The sequence below is a fragment of the Lemur catta genome, chromosome 20 (genome assembly GCF_020740605.2).
Source record: "Lemur catta isolate mLemCat1 chromosome 20, mLemCat1.pri, whole genome shotgun sequence".
NCBI lineage: Eukaryota > Metazoa > Chordata > Mammalia > Primates > Lemuridae > Lemur > Lemur catta.
In genome coordinates this window covers 19,315,688-19,335,204 of record NC_059147.1, presented here as the reverse complement: position 1 = coordinate 19,335,204, position 19,517 = coordinate 19,315,688, and the positions used below count along the sequence as shown (strand labels likewise).

The following is a 19,517-nucleotide window of genomic DNA, read 5'->3' as shown; positions in this document are numbered from 1 at the left end:
ACATGTTACTTAGGAGAATGGTCTCCAGTTCCATCCAGATACTTTCTTGTAGAGACAAGGTCTCTCTATGTTACCCCTGCTGATCTAGAACTCCTGGCCTCAAATGATCCTCCCACCTTGGCCTTTCAAAGCACTGGGATTACTGGTGTGAGCCACTCTGCCTGGCCCTTCTTGGGCTTTTGACTACAAGCTTTGTAAGTCTTTGTCTCCCCAGGCCTTAAACATTGCTGGAAATTTGGTTCTTTCTTCAGAGTTTTGAGCTTATTTCTTTAGCTTCCTCCCCATGCTGCTAGAGACTTGGCCCCTTTCTCTAGCAGGACTTTGTTTCCTAAGCATGCAAAATTAATAGCCATTTCACCTGCTTCCAGACCAGCTCCTTCCTTTGGTATAGCTCTGCAAGGCCTTTGATTGAGAGTTTTATGTGCCTCTGTCTCCTCAGGCTTGAAAGTTCTGCCCTTTGACGTCTTAAGGTTATGTGTTTGGCTTCACACCCACTCAATGTTGAACTCTTTCAAATGTCTTGAGTGGGGAGAACTGTGTTATGTTTGTTGCAAAACCCTTCTTCTATCTGGACCTTGGGTTCTAAGCACCAAGAGATTATAGCAGATTTCACTTTGTGTTTCATCTGCCAAACCTGAGGCTGGATTCACCCCAAAAGCAACAGCAGGGGATTTCCCACGCGGCAGTGCCCCAAACCGTCCCAACATAGGGCCAGTTGGGATTCCCAAAAAAGGAAATAAGCACCAGACACTAGAGGGATCAGTTGAAAACATTTATTAGAGGAACTGACTTACAGAGTGCTGCAGCAGTCCTACAGATGGAGAGCAAAAGAAAAGGGGTGTTCTACCTAGGTATGACGGCAGTGAGTGGGTCAGCGTATGGAGTTTGTATGAGGGCTTAAGGAATTTGGCTCAGAGCTGGGACTAGTTTCTTTCAGTATTTTGGGTAAGAATCCAGATACCTTTATCAGTGCCTGGGAATGTTCAAGGCCCCAGTCTGGATTCAAGCCTGTTGGGAAAAACCTGCAGCTGGCTGGTCACAGAGTGGTCAAGGCTCTGTGATTTTTGGTCAGGACACAGAAAGAAAGTAGGGTGAACTGGAGAATCCTCCACTCTCTTTTTTTCATTCAATTCCAGAGCTCTGATTCTGCCCTGCCTCTCAGCAAATCACCCACACAGCAACCTGGCTGTGAGTTTCTAGATACCTATCAGTCTTGCCACATTATACAACCACCAACTATTCTGTTGATTTCTCTCTTATCTTAAGAATTCCTCTGCCTATGCCAAGATAGATCCTCTGTCTGTGTCTAGAATTAGTAAATATCCTCAGAGAAAAAAGTGACAAGTGATCGTGACTCACTGAGGATGGGCTATTTCCCTTCTGGAATTTCAGTTCTTCTAGTCCATGTTTCTTCTATAGCTCTCTAATGTCTTTAAAAATATGACTTTTATAATTTTTTTTTATAGTTGTTGTTGAAGTAGTTGTGAGAGCCCACAGCTATCACATACATTGTTCTTAGGATGAGCAGTTGTATTCATTGAGTTTTACTTTTAATTATTTTAATTTTCATTTCTTGAATTACTTTTCCTACAGTATGTTTTTGCTGGTTCTTGTTCAGGGTGCTTTGTTCACTCTCTTAGTGTGCTTGGTGTTTATGTTGACTGTGAGCTGCTTATCTTCCTTGGAAAATGATTTGTGGGAAGTTCTTTGATGACTAAGATGAAGGAGGACCCCGCCAGAGAGGATTTGCGTTTGCCTCTCTCAGGTACCTTGGGGAACTACCTGTCCAGGCTCACTTTAAAGTACAATCACACCTCGAGGCTTTTGGGGCTCAGAGGTGATATAAATTTAGGCTGCACGTCTATAAGAAAGTTGGCCTGTGATTCCAACCTCTCAGGTATTTTTTGTTTTTTATCTCCCTTCTCTGTTTAGTGTCAAGGAAACTTTCCTTGAATTTAACTGGGGATGGTGGCACAGGAAGGGTTTATTTTAGGTCCAATTTTACCTTGAAGGTATAGGCCTTTGGAGTGGAGTTTCATATCAGTTTTCCTACCTTGGGTGGACCCTGGACATAGACACATTTCCTCCAAGCCTTGCAAGGCAGCCACAAGCAGAGCTCAACGTGTGCTTGTCTAGAGTGTGAGCTCATAGCAAAATCCTTTTCAGTGCTTCACTTACCTGTCTTGGTTTCTGTTTTCAGGCTGGCTAATTCCTTATGATCTTGTTAGCTCTCTGATACTTTTGAGAAGATTAAAAAATATTTTTAAGCAGTATTTTGAGTTGTTTTCAGCAGGAGGGGTGGTTCAAATAAGCCAGTATACCCTATATTAGAAAACCATGTATTACTTTTTAATCTTAATTTTTAGCACAATAGCTTACATACTCCTTGTAAAAATTTAAAATCCTTAGAAATGTGAACTTGAAAGTCTCCTCATTACTCCCCTCTCTTTCCCAATTCCAGTCCACAGAGATAATCACTCTTAATAATTTGTTTATTGCATTATTTATGGAGAGCATCAGAGTAAATCTTATATGTAATTTGGGTGTATTGATTGTATACATGTGTGACAAAGATGGAAAAATTCAAGTTTAGCAAGTACCAACTGAAGAATGTATACATTCAGACTAGGGAGTTAAATATTTTCTTTTTATATGAAATGGGTATAATAGTTTTATTCTACATTACATTTAGAGATGTGAAAATAAATGCATGTCTGAAAAGCTCTTCAGAAAATAATACTTGTAAGGTGCCGTTTTATTTCATGTCTTGTATATGAGGCATAGTTAGAATTATTTGCGGGAAGGCATAACAATACCTCTGGCTTGTGAGTGAAAACAATTCATGCCAGCACAAAGTAGAAGGGAGTTATTATCCCTTATTAGTAATATATTTCATAGGCTTCAGGAATAGTTTTGAGAATGTTTCTCCACACTAGTGGCAAAAACATTTAGAACATGAAAACTGTCATCGAGTTGAAAAGAAACCCACACAGCCTGTTAGTGCTGAAACCATGTTTTAATTGGTACACATTTGGGATCTGTGTAATAGAGACCCTTGACCCTGTGTGGGTGGGCCTTCAGATTTTATGTTTATGTTCTTCTGGGGGATAGTGTTCGTAGCCTTCATCAGTGTCCCAGTGGGACTTGGACCACGAAGGTTAAAGATCACTGATTTAGGATGAGCACATTTTCAGAACTCAGTGGACCAGAATAAGCTCGACCACAGTTACCATCATTAAAAGTGAAGAAGCAGCCCTTTCCTGAGGGCAAACTTTTCTTCTCAAATGGTTTCTTCCAAGATCTGTTTCCTCATTAACACTGCAGAAGCACTTAGCCACTTAGCATTTGGCTCATCTTCATATAAAATGTCTTTTGAGGGTGATGAGAATTTGAAATAGGCAAAAATAATTGTAAGATGGTGGTCGAAAGGATTTCAGGGTGGGCAGAGAAGGAAAAGTGAGGAATTGACGTATTGCAAAATGCCTCCAATGCAATTTAATTTGAAAACCTGTGCAGTCAGTGTTTTCAATTCTTTGAGGATGGATTTAAAGTGTTTTTGTTCTCTGATTTTTTTTAAAAGAGTCTTATTTATCCCTTGAGGGTGGTGGGAAGGAAAAGTGGACTTTTAAAAAATGTTCTGTGCTTGATTGAAAAGCTTATTAGAAAGTGTATGATATTCTTAAAGTGATGATCTTCATCTTAAAATGAATACTAAAAGCTCAACTTCATTGACTTTAAAGAAGAATTAGTGGGAAATGACTAAAAAAGAAATCTCTTGTAATTTTACTGGCAGTTCATGCATCTCCATATTTTACTATAAATGGCATCTTCTTGCTTTAATAAGCTATTTAAAATGTCCTGAATATCAGGTTTCCCTAATAACATTATGATCTGACTGCATCTGGGTCTGTTTTTATTTCTTTAAACTGCTACTGTGAGCCCAACTTAAGCAACTGTGCTTAATTCTATGTTCTGCACAACTATGTTGTTGATGCTTGTTTTTATTATAAACAATCCACCCAACTTTGTAGCAGAGGATTTGAAAATCCCTAATTAAAATAAATTTCAAGGTTAAGCTATTTTTATTGATGCCTGAAAACAATTACCAATAGTCATGGCTTTTAAAATAATAACAGTGTGGTAAGCATATTTCAGAACCAGGAAGGCAGAATTTTGTGTTTATGAAAGACAAAAATTAATCTTGTAATACTTTGGAATGTGGCTGGTAATTAATTATAGGTGATGTGTATCTTATGAAATCCCAAAGATTTTGTTGGGAGGTGGAAAAAAAGGGGCCTGTGTATTTCATTTCTTATATAATCCCTTTCATTCTCAGAGAGAATTAAGGTTTAATAAAAAGGAATAACAGGGGGGATGTAATCTAAGAATACTAATTAATAACTGTAGATCTACCAGAATGAGATTCTGTAAAAAATGGTAGGTTGTCAGTTGCTAAATCATGAAATATTGCAGAGAGCGAAAAGGCAACATACTCTTTCACAATATGGCTTGTTATATTAGCACTGTTAGCGGTAGGGAATTTTGTACTTGTTAATCATTTGTGTTTTTACATCGCTGTTTGTAATTACAATTAAACAGATGGTTCTGAAAAAGATAGTGTGTTCTTAGCAATTAAAACCATGGCAAGCAGATTTTCCTCCTCCCCGATATACAATTAAACTGAATAGAATCACATAACCCAGTGGGTTCTTCAGAAGAAGGTTCTGTGTGGATTCGAGTAGATTAGTATTCTGTTCCCTGGCCTTGTCGTCTCGACCCCTTGCCCAGCTGAGAGCTCTGCAGCTGGCGGAGGACTTCCAAACATGAGTGTAATGGAGTAGTTACCCCTTTTCTGCTTTCTCCCCATATCCTATTCTTGCCATGCAGGAATTAATAGAATATGTTTTACAATGGATCTTTGGAACAGTCTTTAACCAGCACTGGGTGTGTTGTACCTAATACAGCTTGCTAAATTCTGGGAGCTCAGGGCGTGAAATTCCTCAAGGGTACAGAAAAATAAATCTTTTTTTTTTTTTCCTTACTCAGAAAACTAATGTTGACATATTTGCTTGAGAAAAAATTTCTTTTATTTCAGGGTTCTTATCAAAAGAATATAGAATTTACTTTGGATTCAAGGGAAACCAAAGTCTCACTTTATTTACTGGTTATATTACAACAAGTTAACTTTAGGAGATTTTTCAACAAGGATTCAGCACCCCAAGAAATATTTCATCATTTGAAATGTGGCTTTGTGGCCAGTCGTCCCTCCCTTGAACCAGACCTCTGCAGCATAAATGACTCTCCCCCAACGCTGTGGGGTTGGAGCTGGCTGTGGTCTGTTCACAGATGAAATCTTGGAAATGTGTTTTGTTTGCATGAGCATAAATAGGCCCCAGTATACTTTCAATGATTTTAGGTACAGGCTTTTGTGCCCACAAGTAAGCAGTTATTTGCTGGTGCAATTAACCATCTGCACCTTATTGTGAGGGTGCAGCTGGCTAATTATGCTCGCCACCATAGGGCAGGTTCAACTTCTCATCTGCATAGGAACTGTATTTGCAGCAAAGGACAGTGACCTTTAAAAATGAGTCCTTAAATTTAACCAGTTCATTTTGAGGTCAATACTCATGGATTTTTATTTTGTTTTGTTTGGAAGTGAAATTCTTATATAGGTGCTGGTATTTCTACTTGGGTCAGGTAATTAATACAGAACTGTAGGACAGACATGATTATGAGTCAGGGACAAATAAGATCTCTGCTTAATTTGAATTATTTTGGCTAATTAATTTTTGGTGAGTGGTACATCAATATGGATGTACACGTATTTATGAACTTGTGTGAATGACAACTTGGAACATCATTGAGACTTAAATGGGAGTAAATTTGTGTATCAAACCAGTTCAAAATAATTTTCAGCAATAGTTGTACATTATTTTTGTGATTTAGTGGATGGCTTGTTTGAGAGAAAAATGGCAGAAAACTGGAGAGGAGAATCTTATTAATAAATTTTAGTGTAGGTCAAATTAATAGTCAATGCTAGTTTACTAGGTATTAAGCATCATTTAATTGGAGATTTACTAGAACCTGTCCAGTAGGTACCTACTGCTATCATTTCATGCGTGAGGTCCTCGAGCCTGCTGACTGTAACTCCTTCTAGGACAAGAGTTGAGACAAAAGGCAAGGGATGTCCTGTCCTTACTGACCTATTCAAGAAGACACAAAAAATCCCAAACTTGATAAACGCGGGGAAAAATCCATACGCAGACTCAGAGAGAGTGAATAAAACGAAAAATAAAGAGAAAAATCATTTAAGGGGATGGGCGGGACATGGGCAATATATATAACCTGAGCTTTTGTACCCCCATAATAAGCTGAAATAAAAAAAAAATAAAAAGCGAGTAAAAAAGACAGATTATCTCCAAATGAGCCACGGTTAGATTGAGAGCTAACTTCTCAATATAAATAATGGAAGCCAGAAGATGGTAGAATGATACATTGAAATGTACTAAAAGAGAAAATACTGTCATCTTTAAATTATATAACCAGAAAAAATATCTTTCATGAGTAAGAGCAAATTAAAGACAAACAAACCTGAGAAGGCTGACCTGAGCAAACTCTCACTAAAGAAAAATCTAAATGACACAATTTTAAGCAGAAGGAAAGTGATCCCAAGTGGAAAAAAATCCAAGATGCAATAAGAAATGGGGGGCGGGGGAAGTGTTCAATATGTGAAGCAATTCTGAATGAACATGGTGCTGTCATAAAAAAATGCCCTAGCTGAGTTGCAACTCCATGGGAGGTTAAGACATTTGTCCTGGGAGTAGTCTGTGGTAGACTAAGAACCAGCCCACTGCTTCCCAACCTCCCGCCCAAGGCTCTCTCCACTAGATATATTGGTCTTTTTTAATATTTCAAAATATATTTACCCATACACAGGATATCTAAATTCAGTTACTTTATCTTTCATTGTTAGATGTTCTATTTGGATCTTTTTCAATTCTGCTATACAACTTACCCCTACATACTTTGTGCTCTTTAATTAGAATCACTAGTTGTTTACATTCTACCACATTGCCTTGATCCTCTCTCTCTCTCCGTCTCTCTTTCTTTTTTCTTGAACCATTTGAAAGTAAGTTCAGGACTTATGTAAGGAAAACATCATTACACTTCTCTTTCACATACATTAGAGGCATTCTCTTATATAACCACAATACCATTATCGTAGTCCATAAACTTAAAATGGATACAGTATTATCTAATGTACAGTCCATATTTATAGTTTCCCAAATTTTCAATAATATCTTCTATAGTGTTTTTAAAGAAATATCAAGGATCCAGTCAAGGATCATGTGTTGCATTGAGTTGTTAAGCTTTTAAAGTCTCCTCTAGTGTAAAACAGTTCCCCTTCCACTTTTTGCAGGTGGTTGTTGGTTTTTGTTTTTGAGGACATTTACATTTTTGAAGAGTCCAGTTTCAGAATTGCTGTATCATTTTTTTCATAGATTCCTGTGCCTGCAGATACCTTCAAGTTTGTATCTTAGTACTTCAAACATAGTAAACAGTTGTTTTATAGTCTACATCTAATAAGTTGCCTATATAAAGCCTTGATGGTATTTCTGCTATCTTAAGTTTCTGCTAATTTTTGCTCTTGGTATCTTTCTTCTTATGTTTGCTTATTTCTGATTGGGTGTTCCTCATTGACCTTGAAATATTATTTGTACATATTTTTTGAGATCTGAGATGATGATGCCTTCCTCCAGAAGGGATTTCTATTTGCTTCCATCAGACATCTTAGGATCTTTCAGTCTGGGACTACCCTAAACCTAGTTCATGGCTTGAAATTTTCTGGACAAGTTAAGTAGTATAGACCTGGAGTGCAAATTTGAGTCAGAAGGAACCTCAACTTTCTGGACATTTTTCCCTTCTTTTCCTTTTTATTCTGTTTTGTTGCTCAGCACCATGACAGGTTTTATTATGCCTTGCTGGAGATGACGATGGAGTGGACAGCTTTGATTTTGTGTCCCAGACTAAGATGATGGTCTCATTATACTTCCAATCTTGAGCACGCTCTAATCATTGACTTCTGTTTCACTGCCCAGCAAGGCCACCAAAACCAAAGCCCACATTTTTCTGAATCAGCAAAAGTGGCTATGGTATTCTAGTGCTTTGCTTACTTCTCTGGTGCTTGATTTCCTTTAGGGTTTGGTCTGGTAATTGCTTACTATCTTGACAGCTCTTTAATGCTTTAAAGGAGATTAAAATATTTTTTTTACATAGAGCTTTTAGTTGTGTTAAAATGGATGGTTGGTTTCAACTATTATTTGCCATTACTGGAAATGGAAGTCCTCTTTAATTTCAGAAGAGTGTCTTATAGTTGGTCCTTATTAGAGATGTAGGCTGGATACAGATATTTTTCATGCTTTTAATAGGAATCGATCTGGCCAAACCTTGTGAAAGCAACACACTAAGAATTTCCTAAACAATATTTACCAATGTGATAACTGAAAGAAGAAAAATAGCCCTGTTATGTGCCAGACAGCTCAAGTACAGTGTAACTATGTAACTAATCTCTGTTGCTGGTTTCATTACTAAATTCTGTTATGATAGCCATTCAATATGAATTAAAAGAATTACATTTGACATTTTAATGAAAGTAGACATGCAGCATTTAACAAGTAGCTGCTAGTGAGGATGTGCAAGCCAGTGATCAATGTTGAAAGCACTCATTTGAGAAGGGTAAAACTAGCTTGCTGTTCACTTGCTTCCAGAAATTTCCACATCCCTAATGGCTGGTGGAGATTGATGGAAGCACTGGTCTCTTTCTTCACTGATGTCAGCTGGAGTCTTGGAAGGGTCAAAAAGTAAATCCAAGTTTGCTCTTATGTGTATAGCTGGCTTTATTAAAGGTATTCTCGGCATATTCTATGAAAGGAAATCTGACACCCAGGTGTTACTTTTTGTCAGAAGGATTTGGTTAACAAATAAGATCAATTTTAATAATGTTTGCAAATAACTCCAAGTTTTTAGTATTTGGAAAAAATGCAAGTAAAAATGTATCAGTTTTCTGATCTTTAGAATCTGATAATGAAATATTTCCTGTTTTCTGTTCTGGACTCATACATTCTGAGTGACCAGAAATCACTGGATACATGTGAGCTTCTGCAAAGACACTGGTATGTGCTTGTCATATTTAAAGTGGGATTTGTAAGAGCAGGATGTTTTGTGTATGGAATTACCTGTCCTGGGTTTCCTCATCTAGTTATCTGGTGATTTTTTTCATAATTTCCAGATTTCCAGGCATTCTAAAACATACTTGTCATTCTTGATACAGATTGATCTATATGTTATATATAGATACAAAAGATAAGCTTATTCTCTCCTATTATAACAGAAATAAGGCATCTTCAGCTTGCTTGGAAATAGCAACTCACACCATTGTATGGAGGTTATTTGCAGATATTCCTAATAAACTCCAGGAATAAATTTCAGGTAAATGTATCATGCCTACAAATAAAACAGTTATCATAGAGATTGTTAGATTTCAAATGACAGAAGCTTACTTTTAATACAGCTTAATCAAAACAAGGAATTTACTAGTCCATTTAGTTAGAACACTAGAATCACTCAGGGGATCAAAAGATGAGCCACAGACACGAGGGTATTGGAGTGTACAACAGCTCTTGATGTGTACTGTGATTCACTCATATTCTTCCCTCCTTCAATCCATCCATGCATCCGTCTATCCTGCTCATGTTTCTGCTTTTATCTGCTTGGCTTTGTTCAATAGAAGGACTTCTCCACATGGAGGAGAAGATGGTTTCCAATAGTTTTAAATTCATATTCAGCCTAGCATGTCCAAAGAAAGAAATTCTCTTTCCCAGTGTACAGCTATATCATTCAAGGGAAGGATTCTGATTGGCTTTGTTAGGGTCACATGCTTACCCCCAAGACCAATTAGGGCAGACCACAATGGGATACTCTGATTGGGCACATCTACCTACCCCTCTGGACAGGGCAGGGGGTTTGTACCAGAAGAAGGAGACTGGGGGAGGGGAGGAAATTACATTGGATAGCCAAAAGACATACTTTAGAAGAGTAGATTGTTAAAATGAGATATAAAAGCTGTTAAAAAGTGTTTCTAATTGAAACCACAGCCTTGAATCCAAGCAGGATAAATAAGTTTGAGAGAATGATCTACTAAACTCATTATAGGCATATGAGAAGATATTTTCTCATGTTAGCAAATTCCATAGATTGGAAGAATTGATACAACTACTGGATGAAAGGACAATTGAATTACAGATTGTTGCAAGTGTTAGGAAAAGAAATTAATATGCCTAAGACTTCCTTTGCTTAGATTTATTTCACAAAGAAATGGTAGACTGCAGCTTATTTATTGTTAAACCACCCAAAGGGGGGCCATTACATCTACTGTTTCCATTAAAATATGAATAAGCCTTCATTGATTTGATGATCGAATCCAAAGTAAGGAATTTTAGTTATCAATAAATGGTAATTTCAATAGGTCTTCTTCATTGCAACAATTTGGTAAAATGAGAATGATATGTATTGCCTCACATTTGTAAGAAGCTTATAAAATAGATTACCTTGAGTGGTGTGTGTGTGTGTGTGTGTGTGTGTGTGTACGTACACGCATGCATGTGCATTCATGCATGTGTCTGTGTAAATTGAAACAAATTCTCCAAATGAGCATTCATCACATGTAATTGCTGTAGAAGCCAAAAGCATTCTCACTTTGTGTTTCTGAAAGCCTACTAGTGTTTAAGACTGTGCTGGTGACAGAATCAATGGCATATAAAATAGAATTTATATTAGTAAGGCAAACATGGCTTTAAAATAGCTTGTCTGCCATGTTTAAATTAATATATTTGACAAATTGAACAAGACCATCAAAAACTGCTTTTGCAAGTTATTATCTGGATGACTATACAAGTTATTCATGCTGTGGTAATGCATTAAAAATAATAGATGGGCTGCAATTATTTATAAGGAATTCACTTTGTCAAGAGACAATGATCACAGCATACAGTTCAGATGATTCTTGTGTCAAGAATATTGATTGGGACAGATGACTCAAAAATTCCTGTCTGGATCTAAGGATTGAAATGATGCCTAAGAACTCAGTCTCTTGGTACTGCTTTCATTTGTGTGGCTTCATTCTTAGCCAGCATCTCCCCTCCTAGGGGCAAGTTGGCTCTAGTAGCTTCAGGATTGTATCCCACTTTTAGCACCTCCGTGGAAAGAAAGCATGCCTCTTTTGCAGCAGTTCCAATAAAATCAGAATTAAGCCTTATTGGCTTTGATTGGCTTGACTTGTGTCATGTGTTTTTCCCTGAACCAATCACTGTAGCCAGGGAGGTGTAATACTGGGATAGGCTATTTCTGAATCAGAGTAAGGAGTGGGGTGTTTCCTTAAGGGAAATCACAGTATTTTTCCCAGAAAAGCGGTGTGGGGGGGAAATGGATGCAAGGTAGTATTAATAAAAACCAATAAATATATGCCAAATGATTATTTTTGTTAATGAAGATATCTTTAATTACAATGAATGGTTCAGTGATTCAGCTACCAATCCAATCATTCAACAAATATTTATTGACTCCATGCCAATCACTATGCTAGGTATGTATACCAGCGAGGAACAAAATGGTCGAGGTCTCTGACCTCATGGAGCTTGCTCTCTGGTGGGGAACCATAAAAATCTGGTTATATATTCATTAAACATGTGAAAAGGCACTGCTGTGAGAACATATAATAAGGGGACTTCAGGGAGGTCAGGGAAGGCTTTCTAGATTAAGTGATGTTTCAGCTAAGTTCTGTGGGATGAGTCTGAGTTAGCATGAAACAGAGGGTAGGATGGAAGAAGAAAGTTCCAGGCATTTTACCCCTAAATAACCTTGTACTTTGATCAAGACTTTCTTAAAGATTGGTAGCCCAGGCTTAACCTAGATGAAGTTCAGAGAACATCAATTTTAGTATACATTTTTTAAAAACTTAGTTGTTCTTTTAGCTTCTTCAAGTCAGAAGGGACTGGAAAATATGCCCTTCCTTGCTTGGTAGAAAGTGTTTACTTTTGGCCATTGTAATCCTGTAAGTAGCTATTCAGTGTTAATATACTAAGTGTCCATCTCAGGTAACTAATTGTATCTCAACCTGCTACCGAAAATGGAGCAATCAAGATATCAAGACATCACCTCTACAAGTCTTGGATTAGGTGGCATGAATGTATTATCCAGGTTAATTTCAGACACCTGAACAGTGCTCGCAGTAGACTTCTACTAGTCCTGAGCATTATTTGTATTATTCTTAATTTTTGCCATTGTTCTCTTTAAATTAAAAAAAAATCCTTTTCTGCATTGGAAAGTTCTTTAGGCATGGATTAGAATTTCTCTCTTTATACTATCTTCACTTTATTTTATAAATAGGGGATTTCTGCTTCTGATAATGGTAGACTAGGTAATTCAGGCCCACCTTCTTGCTGAGGGGCAACTAGAAAGGCTGGATAGATTATAAATAAAAGCTTGCTTCAAGGCATTCAAAGGCAGAAGATGGTGAAGAATTACCAGGCCAAGTCTAGGGGAGGGCAGAGCCCCAAGGAGGTGAACTCCAGACTTTGAGCTCCTTCTGTCTCCGAGAGAACATGCAAATTTCAAGGAAGAGCTGAGAGACTAAGGGAATGGCAGCCTTTGTGGGCTAGGGCAGCAGGGATTGGTGAACAGGGCCTGCTGAGGATAGAAGGAGCTTGGGGAACCTCGACTCTTTGGGTTTGGATTTCAAAGGGCTGCCTCATAGGAGTACAGATAAACTGGAAATACACCCACGAAGCCACTGGAAATGCAAAAACAAGCCATAGAGTAGACAAAGATATTTCTAAAAACATACAATTGACAAAGGGCTTCTATCCAGAATATTTAAAGGACTTCCACAAACTAGTAAGAAAAACGCAACCCAATAGAAAAACGTCAAAGAGTTGAACACTTCACAAGGCATTTCACAAAAGGAAGCATCCAAATGGACAAGAAACATGAAAAGATACTCAGTGTCATTAGTAACTGGAGAAATGGCTTATTATTATAAAGCCATAATAAGCTATCGTGACACATCCACCCGATAGGTAAAGTTAAGATTGCCAATAGCAAATGTTTGCAGTTTACTAGGCAGCCAGATCTCTCATACACTGCTGGTGGGAGTTTAAATATGTACAGTCACTTAGGAAAACTGTTTAGCATTATCTACGATCGTTTAAGATACGGATATTGTGAAGCAGTTTCACTGTGTACTGGTTGCCAACCTGTTTGAGTCTGGTGAGACAAAATACTCACAAGTTACATGAAGTAGGTTTATTATTTACAGATAGGCAGCAAGGGACAACAGAAACCTAGGATTCATTGTAAGACAGTCCCCCAAGGCTCTTGAAAGCTGCCCAGAGCATATGGAGTCTCATCTTGTACTGCAGCTGAGGAACCGCAGAAAGCAGCACTCTGGATTTTATACCTCCAGGGTCACATGAATCACTGGGCTAAAGCACTGAAGGACATTCTGTTCTAAGGGGGTACTGGAACAGAGCCCAGGCTGTTCCAGCCAATCCCTTTATGTCTCAGGATGTTGCATTCCCAGCACATTCTGCAATTATTCTTGAGAACTATAAGCAAGAAAGGGGAGAGGACTGAGTCACTCCAAGGCCACCTGGAGAATTGCCCTGCACATACCCTATGTTCTAGCAGTTCGTTCCCTGGATACATACTCTGTTTGCCTTTATACATGCAGAGACAGTTGCAAAAATGTTCATAGCATCATTATTCACAATAGCTGCAAGTTGGAAACAACCGAAATGATAATCAATGGTAGAATGGATAAATAAATTACAGTAAATTCAAGCAGTAGACTATTATAAATGAATTAGAAAAGACTACAGCTGTATGCAACAAAATAGAGTAAAAGAAGCTAAACACAAAAGACTACATACTATGTGATTCCCTTCATCTAAATATTAAAAACCAGGCAAAACTATAATGATAAGGGATCCATGCTTAGGTTATAAAAGAGGATCAAGGAAGTGATTTCTACAAGAAGTGAGGTTAATGGTTACCTCTAGTGTGGAGAGAGGGCCTAGTGTTGACCGGAGTCATGAGAAGCCTTTTGGACCATTGGCAGTGTTCTGTTTCTTAACCCAGGCAATCACTCCATGGATGTTCACGTTGTGATATTCATTGAGCTATACATTTGCGAGGCACTTTTCTGTATGCCTGTTGTATTTCACAATAAAATCTTATAAAAGCTGGTGGTACACTTTGAAGGCCTAAAAACTAGAGAGCCAGTGGTGTGGATTCCTGTTTGCTTCTGAAGGCCTGAGAATCATGAGCACTGAAGGCAGGAGAAGATTGAGTCTCACTCAGCTCAAGCAGTCAGACCGAGAGAGGGTGAATCCTCCCTTTGTCCACCTTTTTGTTCTATTCAGCACCTCCGTGGGTTGAATGCTGCTCACCCACACGGGGGAAGGCAGTGTGCTTTATACAGTCCACTGATTCGAATGCTACTCTCTTCCAGAAACACCCTCACAGACCTGCCCAGAAATAACGTTTAACCAGATATCCGGGCATCCTACAATCCAGTCAAGTTGACACATAAAATTAACTCTCACATCTACTATTTATTAAATAAAAAGATAATTGAATTTTCATGTGAGAAAAACAATCTATTTTGGAACTATATTACTTGTAGATTCTTGGTGTAAGTCATGAAAATGATGCGAATTGTGGCTCACCAGTAATACGCACTTTTTGCAACTATAGCTCTCTCTATTTCTGTTGTTACCTTCTTCCCATATGGCCTTAGGTTGGCTGTTTGACTTTTTCTCTGCCTGTGTTTGGCCTGGAAGCTTTTACATTTTGAACAAGTTTCTAGCACCTGATATTTTCCTACAGAGAAGCAATTCTTTTTTGTAATTTGAGGCCTTGGAAAAATTACTTTTCACTGTACATCTGCGTTTTCCTTTTCTTCAACATGAGTCAAATAAGAGGAGTCTTTCTGGAATTTCTCTCTCTTTTATCTCCCTCAGATAGAAGAAGTCACATATCCTGCAGAGACAAATTATTTTCAAGAAGTATTTCAAGGGAAAGAGAGCAGAGGCCAATGTGAAACCTATAAAATCTGAAATAATCCAATTTAAGAGAGATCAAACAAATAAAAAGCTGAGGAGCATAACAGTTTTAGAGACAGTAGAAACTAGAAGATGAAGCAGGAATAAAAAATGAAAATTAATCCTTTTACTCAGTGAATGCCTGGAGAACTCCCCACTGCCAACAAAAGTCATGTTGCATTTTCATGAGTATTTTCCTTATTTTTAGTTTGATATTTACCTGCTAAAATGGTGGTTTGGGGTAAAGAAATATTTATCAACATCTCAGAGTAAAATAGCCCCAGCCTTCATTGTAGCAGAAGTTAAAGACGTGTGAACAGTTTCATACACTCACTCTTACTTCCAGCAAGCAAGGTTAATTGAATAGAATTTCCTTCTCTCTAGTTTTTTTTTTTTTTTTAACTGAACTTTCTGCTAATAATATACCAGGTACTGTGCAAAGCGAACTATTTTAGAAACATTATCTCATTTAATCTTCATGAGAAACATACGAGATGGATGTGGTAGACGGCTTCTAAAAAGGCTGCCAGTTATCCTCACTTTCTGGTATTTACATCCTTGTGGCCTACCTCATATTGAATAGGGCTGATCTGTGTGACCAATAGGTGTTGCATAAATGACAGTGTGTGACTTCTGGGTCAAAAATGACCCTGTAGCTTCTCCCATGGTCTCTTGGGTTGCTTGCTGTGGAGGCAGCCAGTCACCACACTTTGAAGACAACTCAGGCAGCCCTGTAGATGGGCTCATGAGGGCAAGTACTGGGGCTTCCCACCAACAGCCGGGACCAACTTGCTGGTCATGTGAGGAAGCCATCTTGGAAGTGGATTTTCCAACCTTAGTCAAACCTTCAGATGACTGCAGGCATGGCTGTCATCTTTGACTACAACCTGGTAGGAGACTCCAAGCTGGTATCACCTCGCCAGGCTTCTTCCAAATTCTTGAATCACCAAAACTGATAAATAAGTAACATTTATTGTTGTTTTTAGCCACTAAATTTTGGGACAATTTGTTACATGGCAATAGATAATTGTTACTATAGGCTCACTATTGTTATTGTATCTCCAGTATTCAGATGAGGAAACTGAGGTTTGGTAGGATTAAAACCTAGCTCTGATGACTCTAAAACCTTTGGTCTTAATGGAAATAAAATACTTTCACAGAGTTTTGGTTTGTTACTGCTGACAGTTCTTTCTGAGAGGAAAAGAATTTTTTTTAAACTGGGGGAAAATCTTTTTATCAATTAATGCTTATATTTATTTAAACATGTTAAAGGATGTGGGCTACCAAAATGCATAGGTAAATAGGAATACAGTGTTTAAAGATCTTTGAGATTTGTTTACATCTTACATGTTGCTTACTGGATAGAAAGGATTTTAACTTGTTCTGAGATTTAACTGGGAGCAAATATGTCAATTTTTTGCTTGGCTTTTCTGCAAAGAAGGAGGGGCTTGGGAATGGAAGAGGGCAGAAAAAATACTAGGAAATAAGTTTTTTGAGACAGTTAGGATAAAGGGAAAACAAAGAGAGACGGACAGCAGTGAGGGATGGGGGTATGATTATGGTGGTCATGATAGTTATTAATGTGGCATATACACATCCCTGCAGCATCTGGAGGCATTCACTAATTTAATAATATACATCATGAAATTCTGCTTCACCAGGCTTCGATCCACTCTAGATTTGAACTCTTTTAGACTCAGCTCCCTTATGAGTTCGTAGAGGTGAACAGATCTCAATTCCCCACAGAAAGTGAATTTTGTGCTTGAGTACCTACTCTAAAACCTTTTTTTGAAGAATCCAGTGGTGCAAATCTATAAAGGCAGAGCTTTAATGGCAAACCCCATTCTACCTGGTTCCCCTTCCTGAGAGTCGAGAGCTGAGAGTACATTTTCCTGTCTTGTCAATATTCTCTAAAAGAAGACATTATGTCACAGATACTAAACATTTACTTAACCTGGATTCTGTTAAGTAAAAACACTGGAAGAAGCCAAAGGTTGGCATTTAAATTAAGAAAAACAAAACAAAAGAGGGAAATAGTTCCTCTCAGAAATGTTTTGACCTAGTGAAAATTTTGTGTGAATAAGTGCAATTTAGTATTCATTCAATTCACCAATTATTTACAGAGACCCTTTTATGTCCCAATTGCACATGATCCCTACAGCCAAAAAGCTTATATTCTGCAGATGGGGACAGGCTTGTAAGAAAATAATTGCAATACAGTATATTCAGTGCATTCAGTAATAGAGACATTGGCACTCCTTGAGTGCGTTAGAGAAAGCCTTGCTTCTGCAAACTCTTGAGATGGGTTTTGTAGGATGAACAGAAGTTTGCTGGGCAGATGGGGAGAGGGATATGAGAAGAAAGAACGATCCTGTACAAAGACATAGAGGTATGAAATAGCGTGGCACATTTGGGGACCATGAAAAGTCATTTTTATGGATTGAATAATAATTAAACACACTTATTAAATAAGCATGTATGAGGCCCTGTACTGGGCGCTTGGCAGTACAGTGATGCAAAAGACAAAGTCCCTGTCCTCTAGGAACTCACAGTCCAGTGGGAAAGGGAGATGGATCAGTACCCATGGTGGGAGTGAGCACGAAGATCTGTGAGACCATAAAGAAGTGGCAGCCTTGGGGAGTCAGGGAAGGCTTTCTGAAGGAGGTCACAGCTGAGTCCAGAAAGATAAATGGGAATTAGCTGTGGCAGGGTGGGGACAAGAAAGGCATTCCTAGTGTTATGTGTGGGTCTGATGGTGTGTGAGCATGGGGTACATTCTGAACTGCAAGTTGAGCGCAAAGGTGCCAGGCTGAATAGCACACTGAGGAGTGGAGAGTATTCTGGACCAAAGGATTTTAGGCAGGGCGCTGGTGTGACCAGATGGGCCCTTGGAACTGGCGTGACCAGATGGGCCCTTTAGAGAGGTCACTGTGGCTGCAGTGTAGAGAGAATGGCTGGGGGATGGGGATGGATGGGAGTTGGGGCACAATTCTGGAGTTGAGAGGTCAGTTAAGAAGTTGTTGTGGTCATCCAGGCAAGATACAGTGATGTTAACAAAGGAGGTGCGGCAAAGATGGAAAAGAGTTGATGGATTTGTGAGCTATCAAGGAGGTAGAGTCACAAGATAAAGGCAGAATAATGTCATGATCAAGAAAATGTGGAGCCAGAATGACCAGTTCCACTCCTGGCTGTACACTTTGCTAGTGTGTGAACTAGGGCAGGTTCCTTACCTCCTCAATGCCTCAGTTTCCCTATCTGTGATTTGGGGAGAGTGATAGTACCTTCATTTAGGGTTGTTGTGGAGGTTAAATTAATATATATTATAATATATAATACTTGGAACACTGGCACATGGTATTTATATTTATTATAAATATATTTAGTATTTAGTAAGCATTTACCTATTATACGATTAGTTGGAGGAGAGAACTGGAGCAGCTGAATTGTCCTAGTGTTAGGGTTTCATTAGCTATGATGGCAAGACTTGGAATGAGGACATTGACAGTAATGCTGAGACTGGGTGACACAATTAACTGTGAGATCTAGGCTGGAGAGGGAAGACAGTGAAGACATGAGAGGGTTGAGCAAGCCAAAGAGGGGCCCGGAGAGGAGAGGACATGAGGAGCCTGAAGCCAGATACAGTGGAAGTATCAGAGAGACAGAAAGTTCTGGAAGGGGCCAGCTCAGTTTGGGATCAGCTGGAGAGAGAGGGGTAGCCTCTCCACTTCTCTCACCATAGTGTTTAATGATTATTCTTAAATTTTAAAAGTAGCACATGCTTTTTGTAAAGCTTTGAACGCTTTAGAAAACTCAAATCCACTTAGGAAGTGAAAGTCCCTTACATTAATAATTCTAACTTCTATTATTTTACATATATAGTTAATAGTTTGGCATATATTCTTTCATATTTTTCTACACATTAGTTCTTAGTATTATTTCAGAAATGGAATCATACCATAAATGCTGTTCTGAAACTTGCTTTTCTTCTCCTAATATATCTTGTATGTAATACTTTCTTCCTGCCTATAAATCTTGGAGAGTGGGCTATTTAAGCCACAGCTTTGATTAAGGTGGAGAGCAGCATCTGGTGGTGATGAGGTCTCGAGGGCATCTCTGGGGAGGCAGAGAGCAGTATAATGGAGGTGAACGTGTTCTGAATGGGTTTTCAGCTGTGTGCATGCTGCGGCCCCCCAGGACCATGGCAGGAGTTGAGGGAGGGAGACAGCACTGTGACCCAGGCGGCAGAGTCATCACTGAGCGGGTGTGAGAACGTGAGCAGCCAGAAGAGACGAAGGCAGCGAAGGAGCAGGCATACAGGTGGATGGTGGGGCCCCGACCGACAGCACGGCTGAGGCTGCC

General features: G+C 38.7%; 1 protein-coding gene across 3 annotated transcripts in view; it reads left to right on the top strand.

Moving 5' to 3' along the window:
- Positions 1 to 19,517, top strand: part of HYDIN (HYDIN axonemal central pair apparatus protein) — a 296,336-nt gene that overhangs the window by 4,953 nt on the left and 271,866 nt on the right. The window lies entirely within an intron of this gene.